At 38.2% G+C, this 24,192-nt stretch overlaps 1 long non-coding RNA gene across 2 annotated transcripts; it reads left to right on the top strand.

Annotated features, from left to right (window-relative positions):
- Positions 1-326: 326 nt before the first annotated feature.
- LOC129547999 (uncharacterized) lies at positions 327-11,096 on the top strand. 2 transcript variants are annotated; one of them, XR_016036226.1, is made up of 4 exons: positions 327-2,108; positions 4,047-4,076; positions 8,985-9,191; positions 10,373-11,096. It is a non-coding gene; the product is annotated as an uncharacterized LOC129547999 (long non-coding RNA). The 2 variants fall into 2 exon arrangements; XR_008684192.2 differs by having other exon boundaries at positions 4,047-4,341.
- Positions 11,097-24,192: the final 13,096 nt, after the last annotated feature.

Here is a 24,192-nt window from a genome sequence, read left to right as displayed (position 1 = left end):
CAAGTTGAATATATTAAAATAACTTAAACTGTTTGCAGAAAGTTTTTCCAGAGAGTGGTAACAACCCAAATGTCTATCAGCTTATGACTGGATAAATGAAATGGTGTATATCCATATTCATCAATAAAAAGAAATACTGTACAGGAATGCTACAGTATGGATGAACTGGAAACCTCAAAAAATTTAATGAACCTTCATTAAACCAAATGAAGGAATACAGTCAAAAGGCCACATATCATGCGATCCCACTCTTAGGAAATGTCCACAGTGCATAAATGTAAAGAAATAGGATGTAGATTAGTGTTTGCCAGGACTAGAGAGGAGAGGAGAATGGCAAGTGACTCCTAATGCGTCTTCATTTGGGATGGCAAAAATGTTGTGAAATGACATAGTTGTGATGGTTACACAGCTTGGATATACTAAATACCACTCAACTGTATGCTTTTCAGTGATAAATCTTATACTATATGAATTACTTCTCAATAAAGCTGTTCTAGATTCAGAATAGGAGAAGGCAATGGCAAGCGACTCCAGTACTCTTGCCTAGAAAATCGCATGGACAGAGGAGCCTGGTAGGCTACAGTCCCTGGGGTCGCTACTAGTCGGACACGACTGAGCGACTTCACTTTCACTTTTCACTTTCACACATTGGAGAAGGAAATGGCAGCCCACTCCAGTACTCTTGCCTGGAGAATCCCAGGGACAGCGGAGCCTGGTCGGCTGCCGTCTATGGGGTCGCACAGAGTTGGACACGACTGAAGCGACTTAGCAGCAGCAGCAGCAGCAGATTCAGAATGGATAGACACATAGATAGGTAGGAGGGATTGTATTAGGAGTTGCATGTGTTAATAAAGGCATAATTTGGCTTCTATTTCCTGCTCTTCATTTATATTATCTCATGGATACAATCAAGTGACCTTAGAGATAGTGATCATTTTGTACATGTGTTCATGGGAAGAATAGTTAGTAACCTTTCTTTCTGGATTTCAAAGAAACTGCTATTACTTTCTGAAAAACATTTCATCCTTTACTTTAAAAGTCATTTTTTCCTACCTTCAACACTGTGTCTTAAACATTTAAGTCTGTTTTATAAATTGTCCCCAGTTTTATATAGTTGCTTTAAAAATTGCCTTTTAAAGATGCCTTTTTACACATTAATAAGAATCCTTTACATTTCTGTTAAGTTTTTAGAATATTGTACAGTGTATAGATGACATTTATAAGCTTTCAGATATTGCGTGTGAATTTCAAAAAAATAAGAACACATTTGAAATACATTTTTTTTTTTTTTTTTGCAAATTCCGAGTTTATTGATGACAAAAAGAATGTTTGGAAAAGCTACAGATGACTTGTTTACATCATTAGAACTCTTAAGATCAGGGACTTGCACCTGAGGCTGAACTTGATGCTTGTAAAGTTATCCTCCACCCTGGATGGCTTCTGACAGTGTCCTCCTCAATACTACCCTTCTGTGAACTTGGGTTTACTGTCTGGAGAGGAAGGATGCTGTTCCATTTGAAGGAAACCCTCTCTCAGTTAAATAACATTCTCATAGCAAGCAACGCTTTCCTAGGAAACAACCTTCTGAGTCTCATAACACCCTGGGGAATAGGGAAAAACACGATGCTCACTAGGGATGTGCCTTGCTGTTCAGAAGCAAAGTCTTTCTTCTCCTTTCTTCTCATCCAACATTAGAAATACATTAAATTGCATTTTATAGTTTTAATTTTTTTACAAAAGTCCAATTATATTAACAAGAAAGCAAATAAACAAGGTTGGCAAGAATATAGGGAAGTGGATACACCCCTTTCATGTGCAATTGCTTTGTAATCAGTAAAACCTTTCTGGAGGGCAGTTTTTTAGTAAGGCTCAATGGCTGTAAAAATGTTCATAGTTAAGGGGCAAGTGGCCAGCATGATGGAGTAGGAAGAACCTGAGCTCTCCTCCTCCCACATGCCCACCTGAATTGTAACTATTTAAAGAGCAACTATTGATAAGAACAACCTGAAGACTAGCAGAAAAAAATCCTTCACAACTAAGGATATAAAGAAATAAACACAGTGAATTGGTTAGGAGGAGCAGAGTCTTGGTCAAAACCCACACCTCAGGTAAGTAACTCCCAAATAGGAGGATAATCACAACCGCAGAGATTCTCCCTAAGTAACAATGGGTCCAAACCCCATGTTAGGCTCCCCATCCCAGGAATTCTATACCAGAAGAGCCCCCAGAACACCTTGCTCTGAAGACCAGTGGGGCTTACTTTCAGGAGAGCTAGAGGACTATAGGAAACAGATTCTCCTCTTAAAGTTTGCACACAGAATCTCACAGTCTTCGAGACCCAGGACAGGAAGCAGTAATTTGATAGAGCCAGGTCAGATGCACTAACTGATCTTGGACATTCCCAGAGAGGGAGGAGTCAACGGGGACTCATCCTGAGGACATAGATACTGGGCGTTGCCATTTTGAGGAGCTCATTCTACCAAGAACACTGATGCTGCATTTTGAAATACTCCCTCTGGCTTATTAGCACTGAGATCTGATATCCCTCACTATCCAGTCAACTGGAGCTTCCTCAAGATAAGCAGCTAGCCATGTGGGGTCCCAGCTCCAACCACCACTGGGATGACATCAGCTTCAGGATCCCTGCAGTGCTGTAGCCAATTAGATTGCAACCCAACCCACTCATGAAAGGGCTGTCATCAAACTTGGAACTCCTGGGCCCCAACTCTGCCCACTATCAGGCCAGCACTACCTCCAGGATCCACAGATCTGCAGACAGCCACTCCAACACCTGGCTCCACTCACTAGCAGGACAGCACCAGGACTGGGACTTCTGAGTCATGCAGCCAGCCATGCCATGACCTGGCGTCATCCACTAGTGGCCAGCAACATTCACGCTAGGCTGGAGTTGTCAGCCAACTGGGTCAGGGACCAGCCACACCTAGCAGAGTGCCCATAGTAGTCAACCCGATCATAACAGAAGGGCCTACACAGCCTACACTCCTAGATCATATACTTCTGGATATTTTTAAACACTAAGTTAAAAAGATATATGCACCCTTATGTTCAGTGCAGCATTATTTACAGTAGCTAAGATAGAAGCAACATATGTGCACATCAATAGATGATCAGGTAAAGATGTTATACATACACACACACAACACACAGTGGAATAGTACTCAGCCATTAAAAGAGAATGAAATACTGCCATTTGCAACAACACGGATGGACCTAGACAGTATTGTGCTCATTGAAATAAGTCAGACAAAGAAAGACAAATACTGTATAATTTATATGTGAAATCTAAAAAACAAAACATAACAGTCATAGATACACTTGATTGCCAGAGGGATGGGGTGATTGTAGGAGAGAAGCAAGTGAGGGAGATTAAGAGGTACAAACTTTAAGTTAAAAAATGAGTCATAGGTGTGAAATAAAATATGTGATGAATATAGTCAATGATTATGTAATATTATGTAATATCATGTTTAGTGACAGATGACACCTAGATTTATCATCATGCTCATTTTGAAATGTTTACAAATATGGAATCACAATGTGTGTACCAGGAATTTAACATAGTATTGTAAGTCAATAATACTTCAAAAACAGTAAAACAAACTCATAGAAAAAGAGATTAGATCTGTGGTTATTAGAGGCAAGGGTTGAAGTAGGAAGAATTGGATGAAGATAGTCAAAAGGTACAAACTTCCAGTCATGAGATAAATATTAGGAGTGTAGTGTACAACATACAACGTAACTAGTATAATTAATCATGATGTATGTTATACATGAAACTTGTTAAAGAGTGAATTCCAAAGGTTTTCATCACAAGAAAGCACTATTTTTTCTATCTCCTTTGTCTCTATATGAGATGATAAATATTCACTAAATTCCTTACAGTAATCTTTTCATGATGCATGTTACTGAAATCATTGTGCTGTACACCTTAAATTTACACGGTGCTGCATTCAGTTGTATCTCAGTAAAACTGAAAATGTCAAATATGAAAATATTTTTTAATGCTCATAATTTTACCTCTTCAGAGTTTGGAAATGACTGCTCTGTGGCAACAGGTGCGTCAGAAAGAGGGAAAACTGGCTTGATCTGACTGAAGCAGTGGCTGGAAGCTCTGTGCTAAAAAGCAGGAATGATTTGATGCCAAAGGATATTTTTCCTCACCATCACTGAGGAAATGTGAATGGTAACAGCACACACTACTAATTACATCAAGATGACCCTGGCCCAGTGGAACAGTTTCCATCTGCTCCCCTAGAATTTTCACCACTGGCACACAGACTGAGGAAAGGAGTTGACTATCACCTTCGAGGTCTCAGACAGGTAGGTAGCTGATCTCTGATAAAGTGGGCAGTGAGTCAAAGAGGATTGGCACATACTATTTCATAAGAGATCAACTTTGTCAATCATGAGCAAGAAAATGAAGAACATAATATCTCTCCTATTATAACTGACAATTGACCTCCTTTGGAAAAACATAAAACATATTACTCTAAGAGAAAACAAATTCTTGATAGAGCTTCATTGTATGGCAGACCTTAAGAAGAATGTTCAGTTAATAAACAAAAACATGCTCATAATGACTTACAGAGAAAGAAAAAGGAGCTAAGGACTCCAATAGGGGACCAGAACAACACTATTTAAGAACTAATAAATAAGTCACAAAGTTCAATAAATCATAAATATATTGCAGTGCACAGGAGACCCCACACCCCACAATGAAGAGTTTTCCAGCACAAATGTCGTTAGAGTCAAAGTTGAGAAACCCTCATTTAGCTGCATTTGTTAACGTAACTATAGTAAATGTGGGTTATTTGTATCATTAAAATAAAGATACTGAAAGAAAAATTACTAAAAGAGAGAAAAGCTGAAACACTGACTTAAATGAAGGATTGTATGATTCAAATGAATGCAAAGGGGAAAATAAAGCACTTAGAAAATAATAAAGCCAGGGATAATACAATATAAGAAAAATTGGTGGCAGTGAAAAAGGGATACCAGCAACTGAAATTGAAAGTTAATTTAAAGATATTGATAGAAGAAAATCTCGTTGAGAAGAATGTAGAATTGTGCCTCAACCATGAGAAGAACAATATACTCCAGGAAATATCAGTAACAAAAATTTACATTTTAAAGCCCAAATTTCTCAACTTTGGGAGCAGAGAATCTTTCACTGCCTAAACATGCAAATGAGAATATACAAGAGAAAAACAATCATACTGGATTTATATTTCTCTCTATAACCAACTTATAATATCAAAAGACATGAAACAAAATATGTAACATTCTTAGGGAATGAGTCACCCAAAAATAGCCAACTAAGTGAGCACTTTGTCATGTTAATGTCTGTGAAAATATTAGGAATAACTTCAAAATCTAAGTACAGGTAATTGCACAAATAAACTAGTGTCTAACTGGTGGAATACTATGTAACCATTAAGAAAGATGAAGTAGATATGAGCTTATTTGTGAAAAAGTGTTCCTGATACACTGCTGCTGCTGCTAAGTCACTTCAGTCGAGTGTGACTCTGTGTGACCCCATAGACGGCAGCCCACCAGGCTCCCCCGTCCCTGGGATTCTCCAGGCAAGAACACTGGAGTGGGTTGCCATTTCCTTCTCCAATGTGTGAAAGTGAAAAGTGAAAGTGAAGTCGCTCAGTCATGTCTGACTCGTAGCGACCCCATGGACTGCAGCCTACCAGGCTTCTCCGTCCATGGGATTTTCCAGGCAAGAGTACTGGAGTGGCTTGCCATTGCCTTCTCCGCTCCTGATACACTAGTTGGACTTAATAGAAACCTACAGGACATTTCATCCAAAAGCATCAGAATACACATTCTTTTCAAGTGCACATGGTATGTTCTCCAGGATAGTTCATTTTCTAGGCCATAAAAGAAATTTCAACAAATTTAAGAGGATAGAAATTATATCATTTCTGACCATCAAGGTATGAAACGAGAAATAAATTACAGAAATAAAGACAAACACATGTAGACTAAATAGCGTGCTAATTTAAAAACCCTGGGTCAGTGAGGAACTCAAAAAGGAAATCAGAAAATATCTCAAGACAAATGCAAATAAAAACATAACCACCCAAAAGTCTGTGGGATATAACAAAAGCAGTTCTTGGAAGTTTATAGTGATACAGGCCTACCTCAAGAAAAAAAGAACAAAAAATTCTCAAACAACCTATTTTCTAACAGAATTAGATAAAGAAGAACAAACAAAGCACAAAGTCAGAAAAAAAATTAATAAAGGTCAGAGTATAAAGGGATAAAAAGGAACACCGCCCCCCCCAAAAAAAAAGCTAGCTGAAAAGATCAATGAAACCAAGAACTGGTTTTTTGAAAAGATAATCAAAATTGAGGAACCTTCAGCCAGGATCATTAGGGGAAAAAAAAGATGACCCAAGTATACACACACAAACACAAACAAAAGGAGAAATTACAACTGATATTTCAGAGATACAAGCAATCATAAGAGAATACTGCAAACAGTTATATACCAACAAACTGGACAATCTAGAAAGCATGGATAAATTCCTAGAAACATACAATCTTCTAAAACTAAATCAAGAAGAGGTAGATAATCTGAAGAGACCTATCACTACAACTGTTCAGTTCGATGGCCCACGTATCACTGCAATTGAAATTGAATCAATAATCAAAAAATTCCCAACAAAGTCCAGGACCAGATGGCTTCACAGAGGAAATCTACCAAACTCATAAAGAAGAGCTAATACCTGTGCTTATCAAACTAGTCCAAAAACCTGAAGAGGAAGGAAGACTCCCAGATTCATTCAATCTGGCCACCATTACCCTGAAGCTAAAACCAGACAAAGACAAAACAAAAAAAGAAAATTACAGAGTAATAACTGGGACGAATATAAATGCAAAAATGATCAACAAAATATTAGCAAGGTAAATTCAATGATGTACTAAATTGATTCCATACCATGATCAAAAAATTAACAAACAGTAAAGGAAAAAGACAACCTATGGAATGGGAGAAAACATTTGCAAGCAATATGTCTGATAGGGGTTAGTATCCAAAATGTATAAGCAAATTACTGTTTGTAAAATAAATAAGGTACAAGAATGTAATGTATAGCATAGGAAATATAATCAGGATAATAACTTCAAATGGATTATAATCTATAAAAATATTGAATCTATTTCATACACCTTAAACTCATTGCAAATCAACTATGGTTTAATTTAAAAAGTGCTCATATGCTGCAGAAGAATAGTAACAATATCGGAGCTAATATTTTAAAGAATTTGTTCATACATTTGTATCTGTGTGCATAGAAAATTTATGGTAAGGATATAAATTAATTTTGTTTTAACGGTTCTCAACTGGGAACAGTTTTTCTCTTCCAAAGGTATCTGGCAATATCTGAGACTTTTGTTTGTTACAACTGGTAAAATGCAGCTCACTTCTAGTAGCTCTGAAAATATAGCTAAATATCCTCAGGACAGCCTTCCACAAGGAAAAATCATCCTGCCCAAATGAGTAGGGCTGAGATTGAGAAAACCTGACTTAATTGTATTTACTAATTTGCTATAGTAAATAAGTGTTACTGATATAATAAAAATGAAGTTACCCAGAAATGCTGTATCAATTGAAACTGGAGTAGATTTTGCTTGGTAGATGAATGTGTTCAAGTCAAAAAGATATAAATTCATTTTTATATAGAGTCCTTTGTTAGGGGTCTTGACTTAATTTGCAATGCAAATTTTCAATCTCCACTAAGTGAAAACTTAGTGAAGCATACTGTTCTTTTAAATAATGTTCTATGTTGGGAGAATAAAGACCAAATTAGAAAAGAAAATATGGTCAACACAGATCCAAGTAAAAGTGTATTTTTAAACTGCTATATTTAAATAACATTTTAAGATCTCCTCATTCACTTTATATTGTAATATCTGAGAATACATGATAATTTAATCTTGGGCCTGCTGCTGCTGCTGCTGCTAAGTCACTTCAGTCGTGTCCGACTCTGTGTGACCCCATAGACGGCAGCCTAGGATTGGAATAATTCGTGATTCTCAACTAGTATATATTTCATGGGTATACCCCCCAATATTGTTCAATACATAGGAATTGTTTTTTCTACAGTATGAGTTATGAGATATTAGGAGTGTTCTATTGTTTGGAGTCCCTTAAATCTTTGAACGGAGAAGGCAATGACAAGCCACTCCAGTACTCTTGCCTAGAAAATCGCATGGACAGAGGAGCCTGGTAGGCTGCAGTCCATGGGGTCGCTACTAGTCGGACATGACTGACTTCACTTTCACTTTTCACTTTCACACATTGGAGAAGGAAATGGCAACCCACTCCAGTGTTCTTGCCTGGAGAGTCCCAGGGACGGTGGAGCCTGGTCGGCTGCCGTCTATGGGGTCGCACAGAGTCGGACACGACTGAAGCGACTTAGCAGCAGCAGCAGCAGCAGCAAACCTTTGAAGAGTGGGTGTCTAATATTCTAATATTTGAAATTATGCCCCATTGAGTTCAAGTGATGTATGCCAAATAGTATGTGGATCTATGTTGAAGACTTTAGTGGAGATAAAACTTGTTTTTTAGGTAGAAGCGTAGTGTTAAGAACAAGCCAGCATTGCAGAAAAGGGAACACGGCAGACTTTGCCTCCTGAGTATGTAAAAATTGTGTTTGAGCTATTCAACAGTTTTTCCCAACCAGCAACAGAGTGCTGGAGAGGACCAAGTGCTGCTTAAACGTATCATCACTTAAGTGCTCAGGTTGCAAATATGGCTAGTATTTTGCAGGGTCTGCAGAGTCTTTTTGTCCTTGGAAGCATATCTAAAATTCTAGTACTTGAAAGTGTGCCATGAGCACAAAACCTCTTCAGCATCCCCAGCAAATGTCATTTTAAAATTAGAGCTTGAAAAACATAGCTAATTAAGTTTAATTCAAACAAATGTTTATCTAACATCTGCTCTTCCCCAGCAACATGGCAGCTGCTGGGAGAACACAGTGAAAGTGGAAGTGTTAGTCGCTCAGTCATGTCTGACTCTTTGCGGACACATGGACTGTAGCCCCCAGGCTCCACTGTCCTTGGAATTCTCCAAGCAAGAATACTGAAGTGGGTCGCCATTTCCTTCTCCAGGGAATTTCCCAGACCCAAGGATCGAACCCAGGAATCCTGCATTGCAGGTAGATTCTTTACTGTCTGAACCAATAAAGACAAACCCCTCTACTCAAGGAGTGGATCATCCAGATGTGCTTAGAACTACTCCCTAACACTTGACAGAACTTAGGAAAGGATGGAAAATGAAACGCTAGAAACAGCTGAGAAAAATTTTCCATAGATGATAATCATACCATGTGTTCATGTAATGTATATGCCAGTGTGAGGGATTTTATGTCTTTGGGAGCAACTTTTATGCATTTAAAAGATTTTTCAGAGATTCAAATTGGTTTAAAAGTTAAAAGATTGTTATAAATTTTAAAACTTTTAAATTTATAGATGATCTTATTCTATTTGTACATCTGTCTGATTCTATCAGATCACTTTTAAGTGGCCTTTGATTCATGTTTTGGTCTGTTTTTAAGCTTAGTGAAATGTCTTTAAACACTCAAACACTCAAACTGTCATACAGATTTAATATGTTCCATTTTCTTGAGTGTTCTCAATTTTATGACAAGCCATCCCAAGAATTTAAGGAATCCTTACAAATCTAATAAATTAAAGTTAAAATAGTCATTCTTAAATTATCTTAAATGTGCTGATATTGTTTATGTGCTTAGCAAGATTTCAGTTTAAAACCCAAGTCTTTCTCAAGTGCTCATATACACATGCTAGATTGAAAACTTGATGTTTACTTGTTAATCTAAATATTTCTTACATGTGACAAGTGCACAGAATACCATATTTTACACAAAAGTATTGAACATTTTCATGTCCTAAACATTTCTTTACTTAAATCTCAGTCTTCCTGGGCTAGCTGCAGTATAGAAAGCTAGTCAGTCACTTTGGCCTGGACAGAGGAGGGTGGAGCACCTATCTACAATCTGGTCAAAGTGGAAATCTAGCCTCCCCACTAAACTTTTGTTGGCTTGGGTGAGGTAGGTAGCAGATTATTTTTGTGGTTTCTCAGTGAAGTAGTGAAAAGATGGTCTAAATGTTTTCCATATTGTTTTCCTTTTCTTACCCTTTGGCTACAAAGAGCAGGCTTTTGTTGGTGCTTTTCTGGTCTGTACCCATTGGCATTTCCAGGTTGCTAAGTTCTGTAATTCCAAGTCTGGAATATATGGGAAAAAAGAAACTCTAGGAATCTCACCATTGTATTCCTGGTTTCCTGAGGTGCCTAAGAAATCTTTTCTTTACCTTTCAGAGGCACCTTGAAGTGAAGTGAAGTCGCTCAGTCGTGTCTGACTCTTTGCGACCCCATGGACTATAGCCTACCAGGCTTCTCTGTCCCTGGGATTCTCCGGGCAAGAGTACTGGAGTGGTTGCCGTTTCCTTCTCCAGGAGATCTTCCCAACCCAGGGATCGAACCTGGGTCTCCCGCATTGGAGGCAGACGCTTTACCATCTGAGCCACCAGGGAAGCGCCTTATGTTTGTTTAATACATAATGTGCAATATTTTTAGTTGTAATTTTTGAAAGGAAAAGAGGAAAGTGCATCTGCTCCTTCCCCAAAGTGGAAGATCCCCTTCATAGATTTCAAACTGAGTTCAATTAAGAGAATGCCATTGTTGTCTACTATCTTTTTGCTTATCTGCTCATTTTGGTTGTTTCTTGGGGTTTTTTTTAATTATTTTTTACCATTTAAAAAATTGCGGTCATGCTTTTTGCAAGGTTTTTTGAAATTAAGAAAATATACATTAAAATCTCTCATGACCCTACTGCTACTGTGTACATCTTGGTATGCTTCATTTATCTTTTAATGTTTTGATAGAGACATAAATAGATGGATAGTTTTGTTTGATTGGTTGGTTGTTTTACTATTTAGGATTGCACTATGTGCAGCTTTGTATCATTTTTCTCTTAACACTTCATTATGGGCCCTTTTGCAGCCACCATCATCTCTTCTTTAGTTACCTTCTGAAAGCAGCAACCCACATCTATAGATGAGATGAAAATCCTGGTAGTCAGATATCAAACATGCTTTTTACCTGGTCAGTTCTGTTGAGAATTGCAGTATTATGCAGTGGTACAAATATGGAAACCCGCATTTCCAGGAAGAAATAAAACTGCTGTATGCTCCTACATTTTAATAACCCACTTAAAATCTTAAATTTGAAAGAGTTAGTATTAATGATTATGGAGGCTGTAACCAGTCCTGAAATTATTAGATATTTGTGAATTTCTGGACCCTTTGAGAAACATGAGCTCTTAGTTTAATCTATCCAAAGAGTTATCTCAATGGGAAATATTTCAGGGTTCAAAGTTTTCTTGGGTAATTGAGAAATTCTCAACCTGAATTCATGTCTTTAGTTTGGTTTGATTGGAAGCAGAACTTGAAACAAAAATTCTTCTGCAAATAATTTATTGAAATCAAGTTCTTTGGAAAAGGACTTCCCAGCTGATGCTAGTAGTAAAGAACCCACCTGCCAACACAGGAGAATTAAGGATGTGGGTTCGATCCCTGAGTCAGGAAGAGCCCCTGCAGAAGAAAACAGCAACCCACTTTTCTTTGGAAAAGCATAAAAGAGATGAGGGGAAAGGCATAGTCCAAAATAAGAGACTAGATAAATATGCAGTTGCAGGAAACTATCTAGCCTAAGCTACATCCCGTGGGAGCTCTCAAGCATAAATTGCACCACAGAAGTTGTTTCATCCAGCAGAGAGCAGGCTGGACTATTCAGTACCTCCATTATCCTTGGTTATTGTATTCCCCATGGAGGAAAGGGTTGGTTTGGGTAACCTCTCAGGTATTTCTGAATGAGACAGCTCCTGTCATTCAAGGATGTTCCTCTGGAGAATGATACAGATGTAAGTTGTGAAATGTCATCACCAACCAGAGGTGGAGGACTGGTACATCTGCCACAACTTCTTTATTCAGCAAAAGCTGGTGCTAGTCCCTGTATGAGGTATTGCCACTGCATTCAGGCACAGTGGAGACCCAGGTAGCAGTTGTTTTCACTAAACTCTTGGGCTTTTTGATCTAGTGTAGAGGACAGACTTAAAATCAATGTCACAAACATCAGAGTATAGCTAATAGCAGAGACATCTGGAAAAAAAAAAAAACTGTTCTAGCATAATGTAACATGAATCTCTAATAAAGAAATTTGTCTTACCCCAGGATGAAAAGAAAGTCTTACCTAAGGAAACTGCTTTTGAACTAAGAACTGATGAATACATGTACTGAATTACTAAAGTGGCTAATAAGGGATGAGGGAGAGAAGCCAAAGAGACAGTTCCAAGTGGAGGGGGAATGGCATGTGCAAGGATCCTATGATTGGGTACATGGCACATTCTTTTAAATCGGTATGTCTAATGTTGTTTGAGTACTGAAAGGAAGGGGAAAAGTGTTAGCATAATCAGACAATTGCCACATGAATGCTGTATAACAAAATATCTCAAAACTCAGTGTTTTAAAACAATAAGCATTTATTTTGCTCCTGAGTCTGAATTAGTGATTTGTGCTGGGTTCTTTATGATTTGGCTCTTTCACATGTTAGGTTGACTTTGGCTGGGGTACCTGGACAATTTGGCTCTATTCTGTGTGTCTCATCCTTCAACATCCTAGCCAAGGCATGCTCTGACAATCAAGAGAAGAGCAAGAGCAAAACCCAAAACATGTAAGCACTTTTTTAGACATCTGTTTGCATCATAACCACTGACATTTTTTTGGCCAAAGCAAGTTACATGGCCAAATTTAGAATCAAGATATTATAAGTATTCTCTGCTTCTTGGTGGGTGTTACTTAAAATCCATGCCAAAAGTCATGGATACAGGAAAGGATGAAGAATTGGGCCATTGATGTAATCAATCTCATAGGTGAACAGGGCCCAGACCATTTTGGACTTCAAGCTCTACCTAAGTTGCCATGACTGCACAACTGCCCATTTGCAAGTCTGTGGCAAAAATCTACCTCATCTATCTACTCAGCCCTTCCTTAGAAATTAACCCATTCCATCACTTGAATCATTTTCCTTTTTCATCTACAGGTTGCAATTGTATTCTTCATAACCCCTATCCTGTTCGTGCTGTGTTCATGAATCACAGCTTTTATTTCCCTTCTTGTGTCTCTAGACTTTGTATTTAATGTGCATTTTTGCATTCCTGTGAGAAGCTCAAAGTGATATATACTCCATCCTTTTAACTAAACTGTCAGCTATTCCTCTGAGATGGTAACATATCACAATGGATGGTAGAGAGCTCCATAATGTGTGTGTGTGTGCGTGTGTGTGTGTTAGTCATTCAGTCATGTCCGACTCTTTGCAACTCCATGAACTGTAGCCTGCCAGGTTCCCCTGTCCATGGAATTCTCCAGGAAAGAATACTGGAGTGGGTTGCCATTTCCTTCTCCAGAGCTCCATAATAGAAAAGATTAATTACCATTTATAGGTGCAGCCCAGAGAAGTGCCAAGAGATTCTTGAGTAGTTTTCCACCCAGTATCTCAAAAGTCTAAGACTGAACTATTGGCCCTGTGAGTCTTGACTTCTAATCTAGATTATATTATAGTCACTCTACTCTCTGTTTTAGAAGAAAATTCTGTGTGTAGTTTTAATCTCTATAGGGAGATAAGAAAACTCATCAGTTTCATACTGCCTTATCCAAATATCAGCAATCTGAGGGGACCACAGAATTGTCTTCCTAAAAGATGAAAGAGAGGGGGAAAGTGTGGTCCTCATAGCATAATCCTCCAGTGAGAGAAGAACCAGTAATACATTCAGTTCAGTTCAGTTCAGTCGCTCAGTCGTGTCCGACTCTTTGCGACCCCATGAATCACAGCACGCCAGGCCTTCCTGTCCATCACCAATTCCCAGAGTTCACTCAAACTCATGTCCATCGAGTCGGTGATGCCATCCAGCCATCTCATTCTCTGTCGTCCCCTTCTCCTCCCACCCCCAATCCTTCCCAGCATCAGTGTCTTTTCCTGTGAGTCAATTTGTTGCATGAGGTGGCCAAAGTATTGGAGTTTCAGCTTTAGCATCAGTCCTTCCAATGAACACCCAGGATTGATCTCCTTTAGAATGGACTGGTTGGATCTCCTTGCAGTCCAAGGGACTCTCAAGTCTTCTCCAGCACCACAGTTCAAAAGCATCAATTCTTCGGCACTCCGCTTTCTTCACAGTCCAACTCTCACATCCATACATGACCACGGGAAAAACCATAGCCTTGACTAGATGTTCCATCAATGAATGGGAATAACAAGGCATCCCTTAATCTTGTATGTCTAAATGTATTACAAAGGAAAAAACCATTACAAGAATCTGAATTCAATTTTAACCCTTTTATGAAAAGCAAGAAGTTGTATGTACTAAAAACAAAAAGCCAGAAAACTCAAATGGAAATGTAACTGATCTCCAGGAGTATGTCACCCAGAAAAATCTAAATAAGTGTCCCACTGGCATCTTTTTTATGTTGAAGTTTAATTTTACTAGAATACTTTTGCCAAAATTACCTTCACAGATTAATGAATATTGTCAGAATTATTTTTTTTGTATTTAACTTCAGCTACCCAGAAATGTAATTAGACAATTGAAGAGAATATGTGCCCAATTCCCCAAGAATATTGTAGGATTGTATCTAGGTATTTTGTGTCTAGGACATTTGTGGAAGAAGTGTACTTCAGTTCTGGCATTTGAAATCTATGGGAAAGAAAAGAATGTGTAATCAAGGACTATGATCAGATTTCTAAGTCTTGGCTTCTTAATTAGGTAGAAAATGGGCTATGGATCCTCTCCAGACATCTTATGTAACATGATTGTGAATTCTGCTCCTTGTTCAATACTTTGATCAGAAGGAAGCAGGGAGTTCAAAAGATTCAACAACTATCATCCTCTAACAGCACCTCTCCATTCCAAGCTCCTAGACTGATGTTCGTTACAAGAGAAAGGCGGCTACTCAGAGTGTTCCATTTTGTTTGGGAATACAAGCTGTGACTTTTGCATTGAATCCATATTTTTAAATAAATTTTAAAATTCCAATTTTTAAATTTAAAATAGCACAGCATACTATGTCCAATAGGATGCTTTTGGCTCTTTAAGAACTAATTAGACAAAAGGGAATGTATTATCTCACATAACAAGAATCTGAAGGTATGATAGTTTTGGGTTGGTTATTTAGAGGGCTCGGCTATAGCCTTGTTAGTTTCTCTGAATTTGTTGTCATCATCCACTATGGCTGCTACAGCACCAAGCATCACTTCTTCAGACAACAATCACACAGGAAGGACTATTCTTTGTATTGTGACATGGCTTTAGCACGAAAAAAGAAAACTTCATGAAAGAATTCTAAGAAATTTTCCCTTTGTGTCTTATTCTTTTCTTGATAATTGTCATAAAACTTTTCCTATCTTGATCACTAGCAAGGGAAATGAAATTATGTTGATTCTCAGTTTATTGAATTTTTAGTATTTGTGGTATGTCTGTTTCCTTTTTGTTCCTCTTATTGTTTATTTATGCCATCTATTTTTTTATAAATTAGTCTTTCTAGAAACTTTTTTTCAGAGAGCCGATTTTTGGTTTGTTAATCCTACCTGTTGTATTTTTGTTTTATTGGTTTCTTAATAATGTTTGCAGGTCAGGAAGCAACAGTCAGAACTGTACATGGAACAACAGACTGGTTCCAAATAGGAAAAGGAGTACGTCAAGGCTGTATATTGTCACCTTGCTTATTTAACTTATATGCAGAGTACATCATGAGGAACGCTGGGCTGGAAGAAGCACAAGCTGGAATCAAGATTGCTGGGAGAAATATCAATAACCTCAGATATGCAGATGACACTACCCTTATGGCAGAAAGTGAAGAGGAACTCAAAAGCCTCTTGATGAAAGTGAAAGAGGAGAGTGAAAAGGTTGGCTTGAAGCTCAACATTCAGAAAACAAAGATCATGGCATCTGGTCCCATCACTTCATGGGAAATAGATGGGGAAACAGTGGAAACAGTGTCAGACTTTATTTTTTTGGGCTCCAAAATCACTGCAGATGCTGATTGCAGCCATGAAATTAAAAGACGCTTACTCCTTGGAAGGAAAGTTGTGACCAACCTAGATAGCATATTAAAAAGCAGAGACATTACTTTGCCAACAAAGGTCCATCTAGTCAAGGCTATGGTTTTTCCAGTGGTCATGTATAGATGTGAGAGTTGGACTGTGAAGAAAGCTGATCGCCAAAGAATTGATGCTCTTGAACTGTGGTGCTGGAGAAGACTTGAGAGTCCCTTGGACTGCAAGGAGATCCAACCAGTCCATTCTAAAGGAGATCAATCCTGGGTGTTCATTGGAAGGACTGATGCTAAAGCTGAAACTCCAATACTTTGGCCACCTCATGTGAAGAGTTGACTCACTGGAAAAGACTCTGATGCTGGGAGGGATTGGGGGCAGGAGGAGAAGGGGACAACAGAGAATGAGATGGCTGAATGGCGTCACCAACTCGATGCAGGTGAGTTTGAGTGAACTCCGGGAGTTGGTGATGGACAGGGAGGCCTGGTGTGCTGTGATTCATGGTCGCAAAGAGTCGGACATGACTGAGCTAATGAACTGACTGAACTGAGAGAAAAAGATGGGACAGAACAGCTTTCCAGTGATAAAGTTAGGTTATAGACCAAGGTGCAGGGATTTTATATGTACAATCGTGGTCTATAATCAGTTGACTTAAAGCTCATCAAGAGGTAGGTTATCCTGGTTTGGACTTATCAGGTGAGTGCTTCAAATGAACGTCTAAAGATCAAAACAAATCAGAGATATTCTTCTACTGGCCTGAAGAAAGCATATAGCCACAGTGTGAACTGACTATGGAGGGGGCTACACGGCAAGGACCTAAGGACACCTTCTAGGAGCTGAAATCTTTTGCCAACAGCTAGTAAAACCAGGGTTTCAGTCATACAATTACAAGAACATGAATTTTGCCAGCAACCGAGAGAGACTAGAAGTGAATTGTCTTTATTGAATGCCTGATGAGGGTGCAGCTCAGCCAGAACTTTGCAGACTTCTGAGACCCCGAGCAGAGAGAACCCACCTAATCTGTAACCAGACTCCTGACCCACAGAAACTCTGAGATACTGAAGGTATTTGTTTCAAGCAGCTAAATTTGTGATAATTTATTATACAGCAGTAAAGAATATACATTGTTCTCTTTAGTTGTAGTAGCAACCCTTGATTTTTTTTTCCCACAAATATATTTAACTATTACTGTCCTTTACAAATGTGAAGATTTTTTTAGTATTATGCCTATTCTCATTTTTATCACAACTTAAATAACCAAACTTCTCTATTCGCCATATATTGTTTTTGTCTGACACAGTGCTGTGTAACACACACCCCAAATAATACTTTACTGATAAATTTCATGTTTCTTTAGTCATCCTTGTGTCTTGTCTCCTTAATGTATATGTCATGCTCAGTTATTTTATGGCTTTCATTCCTTTATTTTTGTCTTTAGATATTCTAAACATCTATTTTAAAGTCCTTGTAATCTTCAATAAATTAAATATCTTAAAGAGGAGAATTTTATCAATAATCCCAGTACCGTGGTTTTGTTTGTTCTCTTACTTCGACTTCTCTACCTCCCCCTTCCCTCTATCCCCCTTTAGTTGCTGATATTCAGCAGCTGGACCCTTAGTCTTTAAGTCACTTTGAGGCTCGTTCCTCACTGTGATGCCAAGGATATTGGCTCAGTTTCTACTCATCCAGGTCTGTTTTGGTCCTCTTGCCTCCTGGGGCATGAAAGTGGAAATGAAAGCATTAGTCACTCAGTCATATCCATTCTTTGTGACCCATGGGTGGTAGCCAGCCAGGCTCCTCAGTCCATGGGATTCTTCAGGAAAGAATCGTGGAGTGGGTTTCCATTTCCTTCTCTAGGGGATCTTCCTAACCTATGGATTGAACCCAGGACTCCTACATTGCAGGGGGATTCTTTACCACCTGAGCCACCAGGGGAGCCCCTAAAACTGTAAGCTTCTGGCCCTGCTTGATGAAAGCTTTAGTCCTATGTAATGGTATACAACTTTTCCCCCATCTCAGTTCTGTTCAGTCGTTCAGTCATTTCTGACTCTTTGTGACCCCAAGGACTGCAGCATACCAGGCTTCCCTGTCCATCACCAACTCCCAGAGCTTACTGAAACTCATGTCCATCAGGTCGGTGATGCCATCCAACCATCTCATCCTCTGTCATCCCCTTTTCCTCCAGCCTTCAATCTTTTCCAGCATCAGTGTCTTTTCCAATGAGTCAGTTCTTCGCATCAGGTGGCCAAAGTATTGGAGTTTCAGCTTCAGCATCAGTCCTTCCAATGAATATTCAGGACTGATTTTCTTTAGGATGGACTGGTTGGATCTCCTTGAGACTCGAACTGACTCTCAAGAGTCTTCTCCAACACCACAGTTCAAAACCATCTATTCTTTGATGCTCAGCTGTCTTTATAGTCCAACTCTTACATCCATCATGAGTACTGGAAAAACCATAGTTTTCACTAGACGGACCTTTGTCGGCGAAGTAATGTCTCTGCTTTTTAATATGCTGTCTAGGTTGATCATAACTTTTCTTCCAAGGAGTAAGTGTCTTTTAATTTCATTTGGCTGTAGTCGCCATCTGCAGTGACTTAGGAGCCCCCAAAAATAAAGTCTGTCATTTGTTTCCCCAGTTATTTGCCATGAAGTGATGAGACCGGATGCCATGATCTTAGTTTTTTGACTGTTGAGTTTTAAGCCAGTTTTTTTATTCTCCTCTTTCACTTTCATCAAGAGGCTCTTTAGTTCTTCTTCACTTTCTGCCATAAGGGTGGGTATCATCTGCATATCTGAAGTTATTGATATTTCTCCCTGCAATCTTGATTCCAGCTTGTGCTTCATCCACCCAAGCATTTCTCATGATGTACTCTGCATGTAAGTTAAATAATCATGGTACCAATACACAGCCTTGACATACTCCTTTTCCTATTTGGAACCAGTCTGTTATTCCATGTCCAGTTCTAACTGTTGCTTCTTTTCTTGCATACAGATTTCTCTGGAGGAAGGCAAGGTGGTCTGGTATTCCCATCTTTTGAAGAATTTTCCACAGTTTCTTGTGATCCACACAGTCAAAGGCTTTTGCATAGTCAATAAAGCAGACATAGATGTTTTCTGGAACTCTCTTGTTTTTCTGATGATCCAGTGGATTTTGGCAATTTGATCTCTGGCTCCTCTGCCTTTTCTCAAACTAACTTGTACATCTGGAAATTCACAATTCACATACGGCTGAAGTCTGGCTTGGAGAATTTTGAGCATTACTTTGCTAGCATGTGAGATAGTGCAATTGTGCAGTAGTTTTAACATTTTTTGGCATTGCCTTTCTTTGGGATTGAAATGAAAACTGACATTTTCCAGTCCTGTGGCCACTGCTGAGTTTTCCAAATTTGCTGGCATATTGAGTGCAGCACTTTCACAGCATCATCTTTTAGGATTTGAAATAGCTCAACTGGAATTCCATCACCTCCAATAGCTTTGTTTGTAGTGATGCTTCCTAAAACTCACTTGACTTCATGTTTTAGGATGTCTGGCTCTAGGAGAGCAATCACACCATCATGGTTATTTGGGTCATGAAGATTTTTTTGTATAGTTCTTCTGTGTATTCTTGTCACCATTTCTTAGTATCTTCTGCTTCTAATAGGTCCATACCATTCCGTTTTATTGTGCCCATCTTTGCATGAAATTTTCCCTTGGTATCAACTCTTAATTTTCTTGAAGAGATCTCTGGTCTTTCCTATTCTATTGTTTTCCACTATTTCTCTGCATAGATCACTGAGGAAGGCTTTCTTATCTCTCCTTGCTATTCTTTGGAATTCTGTATTCAAGTGGGTATATCTTTCCTTTTCTCCTTTTCCTTTTGCTTCTCTTCTTTTCTCAACTATTTGTAAGATCTCCTCAGACAACCATTTTGCCTTTTTGCATTTCTTTTTTTGGGGGGATGGTCTTGATAACTGCCTCCTGTACAGTGTCAGGAACCTCCATCCATAGTTCTTCAGGCATTCTATCAGATCTCATCCCTTGAAACTATTTGGCACTTCCACTGTATAATCATAAGGGATTTGATTTAGGTCATAACTGAATAGTCTAGTTGTTTTCCTTACTTTCTTCAATTTAAGTCTGAATTTTTCAATAAGGAGTTCATGATCTGTAGCCACAGTTGGCTTCCAGTCTTGTTTTTGTTGGCTGTATAGAGCTTCTCCATCTTTGGCTGCAAAGAATATGATCAAATTGATTTTGGTATTGACCGTCTGGTGATGTCCACATGTAGACTCTTCTCAGTGTTGTGGAAGAGGTGTTTACTATGACCAGTGTGTTCTCTTGGCATGACTCTATTAGCCTTTGCTCTGCTTTGGTTTGTACTCCAAGGCCAAATTTGCCTATTATTCCAGGTATCTCTTGACTTCCTATGTTTGCATTTCAGTCCCCTGTGATGAAAAGGACATCTTTTTTGGGTGTTAGCTTTAGAAATTCTTGTAGGTCTTCATGGAACTGTTCAATTTCAGCTTCTTCAGCATTACTGGTTGTGGCATAGACTTGGATTACTGTGATATTTAATGGTTTGCCTTGGAAATGCCACAATGAACCTGACTCCAACTGCCTACATTTTGTGCATCTCTTTGGTCAGTGTTATAACATGAGGCTAGCTTTGGCAGCCACTGTCCACAATGAATCCAACAGGCTTGCACTTTCAGCTCTATTTATTACTTTGTATTTCTGTTCTTAGTTCAAGTTACGCTTATCTTGTTTTTGAGCTGCAGCATATCTTATTGCTTTTTAATTTTTCATATTCTGCCTGACGTTATTTCCTTGGAGCAGAGAAAATATACCAGTGCTTAAATCTTGGGTGTCATTTTGCCCAGAGGTCCCCTAGACCTTTAATTCTCAATACCATGCTTTGAAGTGGATATTATTAATACTATCTTATCTGTGGAGAAACTGAAGCTCGATGATGTTAAGCAGTTTTCTCAAGAGCACACAAATAGTACATTGAAAAGCCAAAATATGAATCTTAATTTTTTTTTATTTTGGGGTGTTAGATTTAAAGTTCTAAATCTTGACAAGAGTTTGGAAGATACCCTGGAGAAAGGAATGACAACTCACTCCAGTATTCTTGCCTGGAGAATTATATGGACAGAGGAATCTGGCAGGCTACAGTCCATGGGGTTGCAAAGAATTGGACATGACTGAAAGACTAACATTTATTGACTCAAAACTAGTTTAACTGAATTATTGCCAACATGATGGAGGAAACAAAATCAAAGGTTCAAACAAGAGGAATAAATTGAATAAACAGCAAAAAACAATCCATTAAAGATGCAGATAAGATAGCAGTAAATAATTGATGGAGCAACACCACAGAGCCTATGAGATGAATAGCCTGTGGGAGGGCTTGGCTCATGGTCTAAAGGAATAATAAGTCTTTGTGGAGACAGGAAAGGTAGGGAAAGGGAAAGTGATGTTACAGAAAGATCCTAAAGAAGATACAATGTTGACTGAGAAGTCTAGGCTGATGTGTAAGTTCTTATTAAATTGGAAAGTGAGATTTTCTGCCCAGAAAAGGCAGGGCCTAGAGTAGGGAAAAATAAAAGATTTGAAAAGGATCTGGAAAAATAATTTTTAATGTAATTAGATTTGGTAGATTAAAGGAACCCAAAACAACAAATGTAAACATTTGGATCCAGGAAAATTTATTTTTCAACTGTTTCTTCTTGTTAATGCCTCAGGCAAGTAGATTGAGGCATTTTTTGTAAGATTATACCCTGTTCTTCTGTATCTATTTCAAGTGTTTTCAAAGAAGAGCTGTAATTATATATTTTCCTCTACTCTTGGTTTTCTGTAATGCCTAGTGATAACAAGGGCCAGGATGACCGCATACCTTGTTTCGGTTTAAATATCCCTAGTTTACACCTTTGTCCCTATGTATTGTTAGTATCTACTGTCACTCTCAAAAGTGTCCAGAATGTGATACTATATATCACCTTAGTAAAAACTGTTATTACTGTGCATATTCCAGATCAGTACTCAGCATTTACATGCTTAATCATATTTCCTTTTCTTATCTACCCCATAAGGAAAGTACATGATTGGCCCCATCATTAAATGTACTTTTTTTAGTCATTGAGTATTTGTTAAGTACCTATCAGGTACCAGCTAGTATATTTAACATGGGGGATAAGATTATGAGGTCAGTAGATTATATCCTTACTCTTACATGGAACTTGAATTGAGATTTAGAAAATTTGAGCTACTTAATCAAGATCACACCATTTGCAAAAACTCAGAATTTTAAACCCAGTCCAGTCTAACATGAAAGCCTAAGTTTTAACAACTACCCATTGTATTTTTAACAATGATAAGTATTTTAAGTTATATACTATTAAATGAGCCAAGTAGCTATGAAAATGCTAAAAATATCAACATGTGTAAAATTTCAGTAGCAAATTAAAGCTTCTCACATGAAAGTATTCTATGGATAAAATATTTTATTCAAATTTTAAATTTCATTATTTAATGCCATTTGGCCTGGTCATCATCTTTTAAAAGTTGGGAAGGATTAAACTAAAATGGTCCTTATTAGAAATATTGTAGCTGGCATGATGAGTACCCGCCTCAGGCATTAGAAATCTCTGTATGGAAATTTTGTCAACATTGGTTTCAAATTTTTTTCTCTAAAAACAATATATCCAGTTTTCTATAATGTAGAAAATGCAAAGATAGCCTTTTATGGTTCCTTCATTTTACAAAATTACCTCTTCACAGATAACAAAAATTACAGTGTTCAGAGTATCTCATCAATAACTTTTTAAAATATTGATTGTAAGACATTGAACACATAAACCATTATGAAGAAAAGTAAAAGCTATCTCTTTTGATAGGGAAAACTTTATCTTTAAGTGCCTTTCAATTTTTTGAATCAGTAGAATGGTAACATGGACGTATTAATATTGAACTGCATGAAGGGCCCTTTGGTGACTTTCCAAGGGAGGACTGTAATAGAGAAATGGAAGAAACTTGAGAAAAATGAGCATACTAGTCAAGAGCCCCACTATTCAGTGATCAACCAATCATATGTTTTCATTTAATAGCCTCATTAAAAAAGCATTTTAAAAAACACTTTTCCAAGTGGATAACAGAACTTATTTCTTCCATGATAATTTCTGACTTTATTGCTTTTGTTTATAATTAAGTGTGTATTTTTGTTGTTATTGCATTATTCTGCCGATTTACTGAAATACATACATAGAAATAGTTCAACTTTAAAAGTAGTGAAAGAAAAAGTAAAATTGTTTACTTTTCATTATTTTTTGTAGCTTAAGTTGCAGTTGGAAACCAATGGACTAAATACAGGCTCTGAATCTGTGTTTGCTGGGACAAGCAAAGTTATAGGTGTGAGATAACTCAGGCAGCCAAACCAGCAAATTGTGTCTAAAAATTACAGTCAGGAACATCTGAAAGTTGGATTTAATTGGACCACTCCATTATCAATTTTTATAATGATACCATAATATATCTCATGCCTTTATCTTTTTCAAATAATATGCAGATAAACTAATTGTGTTTTCTCAGAAAAAGAAATGCAAAAAAAATTTTTGACAGTACAAAACTTGACGAATTATGTTGGTAAAGTCAGAGGAGGGCATGACTACAGAGGCATCATACAGAGTTGCATTCTCATGGTAAAAAGCAGCAGCGTTATTTGTCTTTCTCTGTCTGATTTACTTCACTCAGTAAGTATGACAGTCTCTGCTGCTGCTGCTGCTGCTGCTGCTAAGTCACTTCAGTCGTGTCCGACTCTGTGTGACCCCATAGACGGCAGCCCACCAGGCTCCCCCGTCCCAGGGATTCTCCAGGCAAGAACACTGGAGTGGGTTGCCATTTCCTTCTCCAATGCATGAGAGTGAAAAGTGAAAGTAAAGTCGCTAAATCATGTCCGACTCCTAGCGACCCCATGGACTGCAGCCCACCAGGCTCCTCCATCCATGGGACCCTCCAGGCAAGAGTACTGGAGTGGCTTGCCATTGTCTTCTAGGTCCATC

This window comes from Moschus berezovskii, chromosome 24, assembly GCF_049115385.1.
Source record: "Moschus berezovskii isolate FMDL1 chromosome 24, NW_MosBer_1.0, whole genome shotgun sequence".
Taxonomy (NCBI): Eukaryota; Metazoa; Chordata; class Mammalia; order Artiodactyla; family Moschidae; genus Moschus; species Moschus berezovskii.
The sequence above is the reverse complement of the archived record's forward strand: the minus strand, read 5'-3'. Positions and strand labels throughout refer to the sequence as shown.